Source organism: Gossypium arboreum, chromosome 12 (genome assembly GCF_025698485.1).
Source record: "Gossypium arboreum isolate Shixiya-1 chromosome 12, ASM2569848v2, whole genome shotgun sequence".
NCBI classification, from domain to species: domain Eukaryota; kingdom Viridiplantae; phylum Streptophyta; class Magnoliopsida; order Malvales; family Malvaceae; genus Gossypium; species Gossypium arboreum.
In genome coordinates, this window is record NC_069081.1 from 112,020,290 (window position 1) to 112,031,938 (window position 11,649).

The window sequence follows — 11,649 nt, forward strand, 5'->3', positions numbered from 1 at the left end:
CTTAATTGATAAGTAATTAAACAAATTCATTTGTTTAAATTAAGCTCAAGAGCAAAGAGGAACTAAATCAGATAGGGGAAAGGAGAAAGTAATCGAGTAGCCTATCCGCAACTGTTCAAAATATCCGAGGTAAGTTTTGAGTAGTCACCTTTAGTATATAATTAATGATGCCTTGATATGTATATATTAGATGAATTGTGACCTTTTGGTTCTCATTAGATTAAGTTGTGTAATAAATAATTTATGTATATGACTTATAGTCGCATGGTCACTATAGGTTAAGTTTAAATGGTGAAATGGATATGCGATATTTATGAATGACTTTTGAATCGAAATGTAAATGATGGTGTTCATATGGAGCTTATATCTGAAAGTAGCAAATGACTACTCATGTGACATGTTCAATGAGATGTGTTAATATATGATTAAATATGCATGATACTTGAGGTATTATCCAGGCTTAAAGACCCGCAGGCTTCGTGCTGGAATGTTATCCGGGCTTAAAGACCTGCAGGCTTCGTGCTGGAATGTTATCCGGGCTTAAAAACCCGCAGGCTTTGTGCTGGAATTTTATCTGGGCTTAAAGACCCGCAGGCTTCGTGCTGGAATGTTATCCGGGCTAGAGACCCGCAGGCTACGAGCTGGTATTATACCGGGTTTAAATTCCCACAGGCTGGTGCTAGACATTTGTTTCAAGTTCTAAAACTTGACAGGATTGATGCCAGTAAATTAAGTAAGATTACGACATTGAATATCCACGGAAAATTCCCGTCGAGTAAGTACTATATATTTAACATGTTAAGGTACGTATTATGTACTCATATGTGAAATGATTTTTTTTAAAGTGAATTATTAGTATCAAATAACGATATATATATACGTGTGGATGAATATGGTATTTAAAAATAAAAGAATGACCTATTCGGTCAATGTATGTCATTATATGAAAGTATGTGACTTAAAGTAATCGTATGAGCCATATAGTATAGTGAAATATGTGATGGAAATTTCTTGTGTATTCATATATATATTCGGCCAATAGGCTTTATAACTAGTGTACTTGTATATATATTCGACCAAGTGATTTACAATTAGAATACGAGTTTTGTGATACTTAATGTTCGTTTTAAATGACAAGTTTTAATTATTTGAAATACTTAAAACTTATTAAGCCTCGAAAGCTTACTCTGTTCCTTATTTCTTTGTTTTATAGATTGTTGATTTTGGCCACCGACTCGGGGATCATCAGCAGTTCATCATACTATCGATCTTTTTGGTACAGTTATATTTTGGCCTTGATATGGCATGTATAGGTTAGGCTGGTGATAGTTATATTTTGTATTGTAAATATTTTGGCCATATGAAAATGGCATTTTAACTTATAAATCGGTATATATTCAGCTCGATTTCTGTTTTTTTGTTGATTGGTAATGTGAATGAAAAATTAAATGTTTAGCTCGGTAATACCTCTTAGCCTAAAACTGGCGATCGGATTCGGGCTAGGGTTGTTACATCTAGCCTAAGAATAATGGGGTTTTGTTTTAATTGACTAATTATCTAAACTAAGAACGCATAGAGAAGAGAATTAGGGAATTGCTTTTGGGAAAATCGATTGACTTAAGACAATACCTAAGGAAAAATCCATCTAGACTTTACTTGTTATTCTGGCTTCGAACGGGATGATTTATTCATTCAACTTGTTCTGTAGAGATCCCTAAGTTATGTTGTTATCCCTGTTCAAGACTAATAACGTCTAATCCCTAGATTGAATAGCTGACACTTTTCTCTAATTAACACTCTAGGGTTGCATTAACTCGATCTATGGATCCCCGTATTAGGTTTCACCCTAATCCGGAAAAATCTTGTCACCCTATTTCTAAGCGCACAATCAACTCCGCCTAATTATGACAAAAGTACTCTTAGACAGGGTCTATTCCTCCTATGAATAAGAGCATGTCTTGAATCAGTATCCTGAGATATCAAAACAAGAATTAAGAACAAGTTAAATATTTATCATACGATTCAGAAAATAATAACAAGATTCGTCTTAGGTTTCATTCCCCTTAGGTATTTAGGGGATTTAGTTCATAACTAAATAAGAAAACATCTTCGAAGAATAAAGAATACAAAACATAAAGAAAACCCAAAACTCCTGAAGGGAAATTGAGGAGAGATCTTCAGTCTTGATGATGAATCCGGCTTCTGAGATGGATCAATCGGCTTTCTTGGGGTAATTCCTTACCCCCCTTCTCCATCTCCCCTTTTCTCCTCTTCTAGGGTGTATTTATAGGCTTTGGAATGCCTAGAAGCCCTCAAAAGTGGCATTTTCTGAATTGGACTTAACTTGGGCTTGACAGGGACACGCCCATGTGCCACGGTCATGTAACATGATTGCCAGGCCGTGTTCGATCCGTTAAATTGCACACGGCCATGTGAGTCAATGGCCAGGCCGTGTGAATCATGAAAGCCTTGGCCGACACCCTCGAAAGACACGGGCATGTGAGCTACCCGTGTGGCAAGGCTTTTAGGTCGTGTCATCATCTCGATTTGGTTCGTTTTGTCTCTTATGGGCTCGTTTTTGGCTCCTTTCACTCTCCTATGGTCTCCTAAGTATAAAACATGAAATTAAAGCATTAGGAGCATCGAATTCACCAATTCTAATGAAAAATCATCCATAAAATGCATTAACCATGGGGTAAAAATATGTATAATTTACGGTTTATCAGTGTGTAGGCTGTGTGAGTCAGACGGGCCATCAATACGACCAAGTCGAATTGGTCACACGGGCGTGTTGCCCTTCCCCACGAGCATGTGCCCTGTTTTAAGGATAGAATTTTCATAATTGGTTCAAGGACCCGATATCGTCCCAATTAGTTTCCAATGGTCGATTTGGGGCTCGTTGGCCCATAATAAGAAGTTTAAAGTTGAAATTGAAAAAAAATTAAATTGGAACAAGTCTCAGTGACTTGAAATTGTTTGTTTGCATGAGATCAAGTATAGGTAATGCCTCGTACTCTACCCCGGCGTGGGTTACGGGTATGGGGTGTTACAAACTATATGGGTAACAATTCTAGACCTCAGAATAACCCCTATAGTAATACTTATAATGCAGGTTGGAGGTATCATCCCAACTTCTCTTGGGGCAGTCAAGGCAATCAAAGTCCACAACCTCCTCCAAGTTTTCAACCACATTACCACCAGGAAAAGAAGCCGATCCTTGATGAGATGCTAACGAAATTCATCTTGGTGTCAAAAACACGTTTCCAAAACACCGAAACAGCGCTTAAAAATTAACAAGCGTCGATTCAAGGGCTCGAGAATCAAATAGGTCAGCTTGCTAAGCTGATCTCAGAAAGACCAAAAGGTAGCTTGCCGAGCAACACCGACACTAACCCAAGAGAGCAACTGTTCGAGATGAAAAAGGGTTAGTTGATTCAAAACCAGACCCAAGGCAAGAAATTGAGGTAAGTCGAGATAAGGTGGATGAAAGCTAGAATAAACAAAAACAGGGAAGCAGAGAATATACATGATAAACCGTAATTTATACATATTTTTACCCCATGCTTAACGCATTTTATGGATGATTTTTCCTTAGAATTAGTGAATTTGATGCTCTTAATGCCTTAATTTCATGATTTATACTTAGGTAAGCATAGAAGAGCGAAAGGAACGAGAAACAGGCCAAAAACGGAGAAAATGGGCCAAAGTACGAAATCAACACGGCCTGGACTTCCTTACACGGGCAGCCCACATGGCCGTGTCAATCTGGCAGAATTGAAGCACGACTCACACGGGTAGAACACACGCCCGTGCCATTCTAACAGGCTTGAACACGGCCTGAAGTAATTGCACATGGGCGTATCCCTGCTGAGCCCAAGTTGAGTCCAATTCGGAAAAGGGTAATTTTAAGAGCTCTTAGGCATTCTAAAGCCTATAAATACACCCTAAAGGAGGAAGAAAGAAGGACACACAGAATAGGGAGTAAGGAAATACTCCAAAGAAGCCGGTTGATTCATCTCAGAAGCCGGATTCATCATCAAGACTGAAAATCTCTCCTCAATTCCCCTTCAGGAGTTTTGGGTTTTCTTTATGTTTTGTATTCTTTATTATTCTGAGATGTTTTCTTATTTAGTTATGAACTAAAACCCTTTAATACCTAAAGGGAATGAAACCTAAGACGAATCTTGTTATTATTTTCTGAATTGTATGATAAATATTTAACTTGTTCTTAATTATGTGTTCTTAATTCTTGTTTTGATATCCTAGGGTACTGATTCAAGATAAGCTCTTATTTAGAGGAGGAATAAGCCCTGTCTAAGAGTACATTTGTCATAATTAAGCGGAGTTGTTTGCGCGCCTAGACATAGGGTGAAAAAATTTTGTCGGATTAGGGTGAAACCTAATAAGGGGATCCATAGATCGAGTCAATGCAACCCTAGGGTGTTAATTAGAGAAAGGTCTCAATTATTCAATCTAGAGATTAGACGTTATTAGTCTTGAATCTCAATTATTCAATCTAGGGATTAGACGTTATTAGTCTTGAATAGGGATAATAACATAACTTAGGGATCTCTACGGAACAAGTTAAATGAATAAATCGTCCGATTCGGAGCCAGAATAACAAGTGCAGTCTAGGTGGATTTTTCCTTAGGTATTGTCTTAATTCAATTGATTTTCCCAAAAGTAATTCCCCAATTCTATTCTCTGTGAGTTCTTAGTTTAGATAATTTGTAACACCCCTCGCCCGTATCCATTACCAGAACAGGGTTCGAGGTGTTACCTGACTTAAACTCAGTCAATCACACAAAAACCGTGCTGAAAAATTTCAATCAATTTAAAACTTTTCTTTTCACATGCATTATATCCCATATATGAGCTTACTAGGTCCAAAACATTAAAACCCTATACATGCCATAGACTCGAAATACTAGGATTTACTTACACCGATAACGTGAGCTCGACATTGTGATAATATCTCCGGCGAACTCCAACTCGAGCAGGTAACTGAAGTCAACAATCTATAAAACAGAGAAATGTAACAACGGAATAAGCTTTCATAGGCTTAGTAAGTCTTAAGCAGTGCAAACAAATAAACACAATTATACTTCGATTATTTAATTTCTTAAGAGGCCAAATTCTAGGGATATTGCCATCTGGCCGAATATACACAAGCACATAATGCGCGTTCCGCATTCTTATCACACTTAATCTGAATTCATATAACATATTTAAATTAAATACCCTCACATACTTTTACACCCTGACCAGGTGTATCATGATCATCGGTATAGTTTTAACATTTATTCACGTACGTATCACATTACTCACTTATGATTCACTTAAAATCAAACTCACATCTCGAGTACATCTGCGTACTGCCCACTTTACGTATTAAATGTATTCATTTGACAATCTAGCACGAGGTACCTTAGTCATAGGTTTTTCTCAAATCACCAGCATTTCGCCTACTAGGCTCGAGGCCGATATCATTTCACCGGCTTTATAGCACGCTAGGCTCGAAGCCGAATAGTATCTTACCGACATTATAGTCTGCTAAGCTCAAAGGCCGAATAATCAAATCAACAAGTTCCATATAACATATTCATATCAATTGAGTACTAACATCATTCGAACGTATATAATTATACATCTCAAACACTTTTCTTTCATCTCATTTTCACGCTTAACATTTGATAGCTTATGCATAACATTTCACTCACATTCATTTCAAACTTATCATTCGATTATAAAAGCACAATGCATATTTACCAACATGTTATACTTGCCATTAGGCCATATAAGCATGATACAATACACTATCATTTCATCTTTAACATTCGGTTAAACCCTTATCTTACAAGGAACACCGAATTCACATAACATATCATTTCATCGGCATTACGCTCGCTAGGCACGGCGTCGAATACACATCACCGCATGAAGCACGCTGAGCACGAAGGCGAATACACATCACCGGCATGAAGCACGCTGAGCACGAAGGCGAATACACATCACCGGCATGAAGCACGCTGAGGCACGAAGGCGAATACACATCAGGCATGAAGCTCGCTAGGCACGAAGGCGAATACACATCACCGACATGAAGCACGCTGAGGCACGAAGGCGAATACACATCACCGCACGAAGCTCGCTAGGCACGGCGGCGAATACACATCATCGAGACGAAGCTCGCTAGGCACGAAGGCGAATATACATCACCGCACAAAGCTCGCTAGGAACGAAGGCGAATACACATCACGCACGACGAAGCTCGCTAGGCATGAAGGCGAATATAATACCAAAGACTAGGCTCGGGATTTATCCTCGATATAATACCAAAGACGAAGCTGCGGATTTAACCCGGATATTTTACCAAAGACGAAGCTGCGGGTCTTTAAGCCGGATACACATCAAATATCATGCATATTTAATCATATATTAACACATCTCATTCAACATATCACATTTCGATTTCACCATTCAAACTTAACCCATAGTGACCATTCGACTATAAGTCATATGCATAAATTATTTATCGCGCAACTTAGCTCAAGTAGAACCAAAAGGTCACGATTCATCTAATATATACATATTGCTCACTGATTCGCACACAACCTTTCAAATTAGCAATTATAAGATGGTTCTGCACATAGCCCATCCTTATCGATAATTTACGATGGTTTTACCCTTACTCACATATATGTCATAGGCATTTTTACCTATGCTTCTCAATTCACATTCATGATTCAATTCCAATCGATTTAACATGCCTAAGTACATATCGCATACGAATAATTTACTTTACGTAATCGAATCCACATATCGTATTAGCCCATAGTCTTATAGCACCACACTTTTAATAGTTTACCTCATCGAAGTTCACATTTAATCACTTTAGTGCCAAGCCATATTCGGCTACCACAAAGGACTAATAATAATAATTTTATACACATCATGGTTTCCTTTAAGTATTTAATAATCACAAATCGTGATATCTCCCCCAGCATGTATACGGCATAGTTTATTCATTGTAACACTCATTTAGTGCATCAAATTTCCAAATCCAATTCAACTTAAGCATAATAACCATAATCGGCTTATAGTCTTAAATCATTACATATTCGGCACATTAACTAAATAAAATTTACATTCCCTTTACCATTTAACTCTTGGGCATATAAAAAGGAATCAAGCTTAAACACTTAAGAACTTACCTCGAATGTTGCCGAACGATTACAACGGCTATTCGATTACTTTCTCTTTTTTCTTATCCGAATTTGCCCCTCTATGCTCTTGAGCTTAAAATTTAAAGATTTTAAACTAGTCATTATTCGACTATTCAAGCATCACTTTCAAAATATAATATATATATATATATTCAACTTTCACACCTACTGATCATAGTAAGCTTATAAGAAATCAATAAGCAACTCATTAACAAATTTTTGTCAATGTTTACCACATAATCATAATTTCACTGCAAGCTGTCTTCCTGAGCAACAGTCACTAAATCATTTATAACTGGAGCTACGAAACTCCAAATCAAGTACCGTTAATTTTATATGAAAATAGACCCATATATATTTTACCCATAAAATTTTCATGATTTTTGGTTTGGCCAATCAATACCATATTTTCTTAAAGTTTCCCTTATTTCACTGCTTGACTAATCTGACCACTCTTCACTACGAATCAAATTTCTCATTGTACAGAATTCAAAATATGTTCTCGTTTATTTCATTTGAAACTAGACTCATTAAGGAGTCTAAGCATATAAACTTAATCTTATAACCATTTTTGTACAATTTATAATGATTTTATAAAAATAGAACAGAGGATCTAGAAGTCATTCTGGCCCTGTCCCACATCACTTCAAATATCTCATCATCGGCAATTCTTTTGCTTACACGGTTTCTTTTATAAGAAACTAGACTCATTAAGATTTAATTACATAATTTATTCAGCTTCTAACTCATCTCCCACAATTTATGGTAATTTTCCAAAATCACGTTACTGTTGCTATCCCAAGCAGATTTATTACCAATTCACTCTTTCACACATACCTTGCATGCATGTTATTTAAACATGCATATCACAAATCAATCATCACATACCTATAACTTCACTTAAGCATAATCTTCCAATCATCATTTTAAAGCACAACATTACTCAATATTATCCAAGTTCACATTCGGCCATAATACACACAACATGTTAGCCGATTTTCCCCTCTTAGCATCTAAGGCACATGCATGCTCATTTGCTTGGCTCAACTTCATCTATTCTCCATTTTTTATCAAAAGAACATGAAACAACAACCATTTATCTCATTTCCATTCATGACCGAATGCTCACAACACAACCAAAAATCAAAAATATGCTTCATGGGTTAAGGTAGAAACAACAAAAACCCATGAACATCAAAATAGAAGCAAAGCACTATGAACTCACCTTGGATTTTCTTCCCCAAGTTCCCCAAGTGACTGAACATTCAAGAGCTCGTTTCCTCTCCTTTCTCTTCTATTTTCGGCTACCATGAACAAGGATGGACAAATTTTTCCCTTCTATCATTTTGTTATTTTTAACTTTATTTTATGACATAAAATGACACATATCAATTAGTACCATAACTTCATGTCTTAAATTATTATTATCTAATGCACATGTTGCTTCCCACCAACATCATGGCCGGCCACTACACATAAAATGGGGAGTTTGACATGCAAATCCTCCCATTTTACACTACAAATTATTTGCCCACTACAATTTGGCCTATAGCATTTCCAGAAATTTTCACATAGGTCCTATTTCATAATTTTACTCTCAAATGACAAAATCAAACCATGAAATTTTCACACATGCACTTTCACATATAATAAACACAGAGTATAACATTTAATTATTTCTATGACTCGGTTTTGTGATCCCGAAACCACTTTTCGACTAGGGCCAAATTAGGGCTGTCACATAATTAGTTAGTTAAAACAAAACCTCTTTATTCTTAGGCTAAATAATAAAAAGATAGTCATTACTAGTACTTTTAGTTCCTTTGAGTTCGACAATCCGGTCTTGCTAAAACTATACTACTGTTCGATAGGTACACTTGCCTACATCGCGATAATAGTTAGTTTCAAGAATGATTAATTATAAATATTTGAAACCTACTACGAAATCACGTGATCAAGTTTTTGGCGCCGTTACCGAGGAACTAAAATATTAGGAACACTCAATTTTTATTACTTTAGTCATTTATTTTTGTTGCAATCTAATTTTATTTTTAATTTTATTCTAATTTACTAATTTTTTTCTTTCTTCTGGCAGGTTTTTATAGTTTATGACTAGAAGAAACCCGTCAAGCCCACTACTTTTTGACGAAGAAATCGATCGCACAGTTCGCAAAAACCAAAGAGAAATAAGGCGAAGCTTAAGATACACAGAGAATGAGCAAGAAAACGATACTCAACCCCCAACCGAAGAGATGGCTGAAAACCAAGGTAATCAGCTACCTCCTACAATTGCGGCTAATCAAAATCCTGCTCCACGCACTATGTATGATTACGCTGAACCTTCTTTAATAGAAACTGAATCAAGCATAGTTAGACCTACTATAGCTGCAAATACTTTTTGAACTGAAACCTAACACTATTCAAATGATACAACAGTTTGTTCAGTTTGATGGTTTGCAGGATGAAGATCCCAACGCTCACTTAGCAAACTTTTTGGAACTATGCGATACATTTAAAATCAATGGCGTTTCTGATAATGCCATTCGTCTTCGGTTGTTTCCCTTCTCATTAAGGAACAAGGCTAAACAGTGTTTGAACTCATTACCACAAGGGTCAATTACTACTTGTGAACCAATGACCGAAAAATTTTTACTAAAATATTTTTCGTCGGCTAAAACGTCTAAATTACATAATGATATCTCTTCTTTTGTGCAGATGGATTTAGAAACACTCTACAATACATGGGAGAGATACAAGGACCTTTTGAGAAGGTGCCCTCATCATGGGTTACCACTTTGGCTTTAGGTTCAAACATTCCATAATGGCCTGAATCATTCGATTCGGCAAATGGTTGACGCAGCTACTGGCGGAACTATCAATAATAAAACACCTGAAGATGCTTATGAGTTCATAGAGGAGATGTCACTGAATAACTATCAGTGGCAAGTCATGAGGACAAAGCCAACAAAAACAGCAGGTGTTTATAACGTCGATTCGGTCACCATGCTCTCTAATCAGGTAAAAATCTTGAATAAGAAAATTGATGGTTTTCTTAGTTCTTCACAGGTTCACCCAGTAATGCAGTGCGAAGCAAGTGGAGGTGGAACAAGCCATTCGAAACACCAATCTTATGGTTACAACATGGATAACGAGCAATTAAATTACATGGGTAATAATCCTCGACCTCTAAAAAATCTATATAGTAACACATATAATCTAAGTTGGAGGAACCACCCCAATTTCTCATTGGGGAGTCCAAGGAAATCAGCGACCACTTCCAGGCTACCAACAGCCATCCTATCAACAGGAAAAGAAGCCGAACCTTGAACAGATGCTCACAAAGTTTTTCTCGATGTCAGAAACCCGCTTTCAGAACACCGAAACAACACTTAAAAATCAACAAGCGTCAATCCAAGGGCTCGAAAGTCAGATAGGCCAGCTTTCTAAACTAATCTCCGAATGACCACAAGGTAGCTTGCCAAGTAATACTGAACCTAAACCAAGGGAACAGCTCAACGCGATTAATGTTCAAAATAAAGAAGGATTTGTTGAGCCCGAGCCAGAATCGAGGCAAGAACCGGTGTTAAGCAAAGGTAAAGGTGAGGTAGATTATAATAAAAATAAACCAGTGACTGTCGAATATAAACCTCGTGTACGATACCCCAACGCAACAAGGAAAGACCGCTTAGATGAACAATTTGGTAAATTTCTTAAACTTTTAAAAAAATTACATATTAACTTACCGTTTATTGAAGCTTTATCGCAGATGCCAAACGCAATGAAGTTTTTAAAGGAGCTTTTAGCAAATAAGCGGAAGTTGGATGAGGCGTCGCATGTAGAGCTAAACATAGTTTGCTTAGCTATCCTCCAAAATAAACTACCCAACAAACTAAAAGATCCAGCAAGTTTTATGATTTCTTGCTTAATTGGTAGTTTAGATGTTAATAATGCATTAGCTGATTTAGGGGCTAGTATCAACGTCAGGCCTTATAAAATGTTTAAGCAACTAGGTCTCGGAAAACCCAAACGGACTAGGATGAGCATTCAATTAGCAGATAAAACTATAAGATTCCCTAGGGGTATTATTGAAGATGTGCTAGTTAAAATTGATAAATTTATATTTCACGTTGACTTCATTATTCTAGACATAGAAGAGGATAGCAACACTCCCTTAATTCTAGGAAGGCCCTTTTTAGCAACTGCTAAAATGATCATTTATGTTGGCACAGGTGAACTCACACTCCGGGTGGGAGATGAAACAATCACCCTTTAAGCTCGCAATTCTGGCAACACATCAGAAATTGAAGGTGATCATTTAACCCATTCTACTAAAACTAACAATATGGTGCAACCTACGTTGCTGGAAATGAGTCTGAAGGAAACACATGAGCCATTCTCAAGCAATAATAGAGGACCTACTCAC

General features: G+C 36.9%; 1 non-coding gene across 1 annotated transcript; it reads right to left on the bottom strand.

Annotated features, from left to right (window-relative positions):
• Positions 1–9,909: 9,909 nt before the first annotated feature.
• On the bottom strand, positions 9,910–10,015 carry LOC128286254 (small nucleolar RNA R71). The gene has a single exon (XR_008276797.1). It is a non-coding gene; the product is annotated as a small nucleolar RNA R71 (small nucleolar RNA).
• Between the last annotated feature and the right edge of the window lie 1,634 nt (positions 10,016–11,649).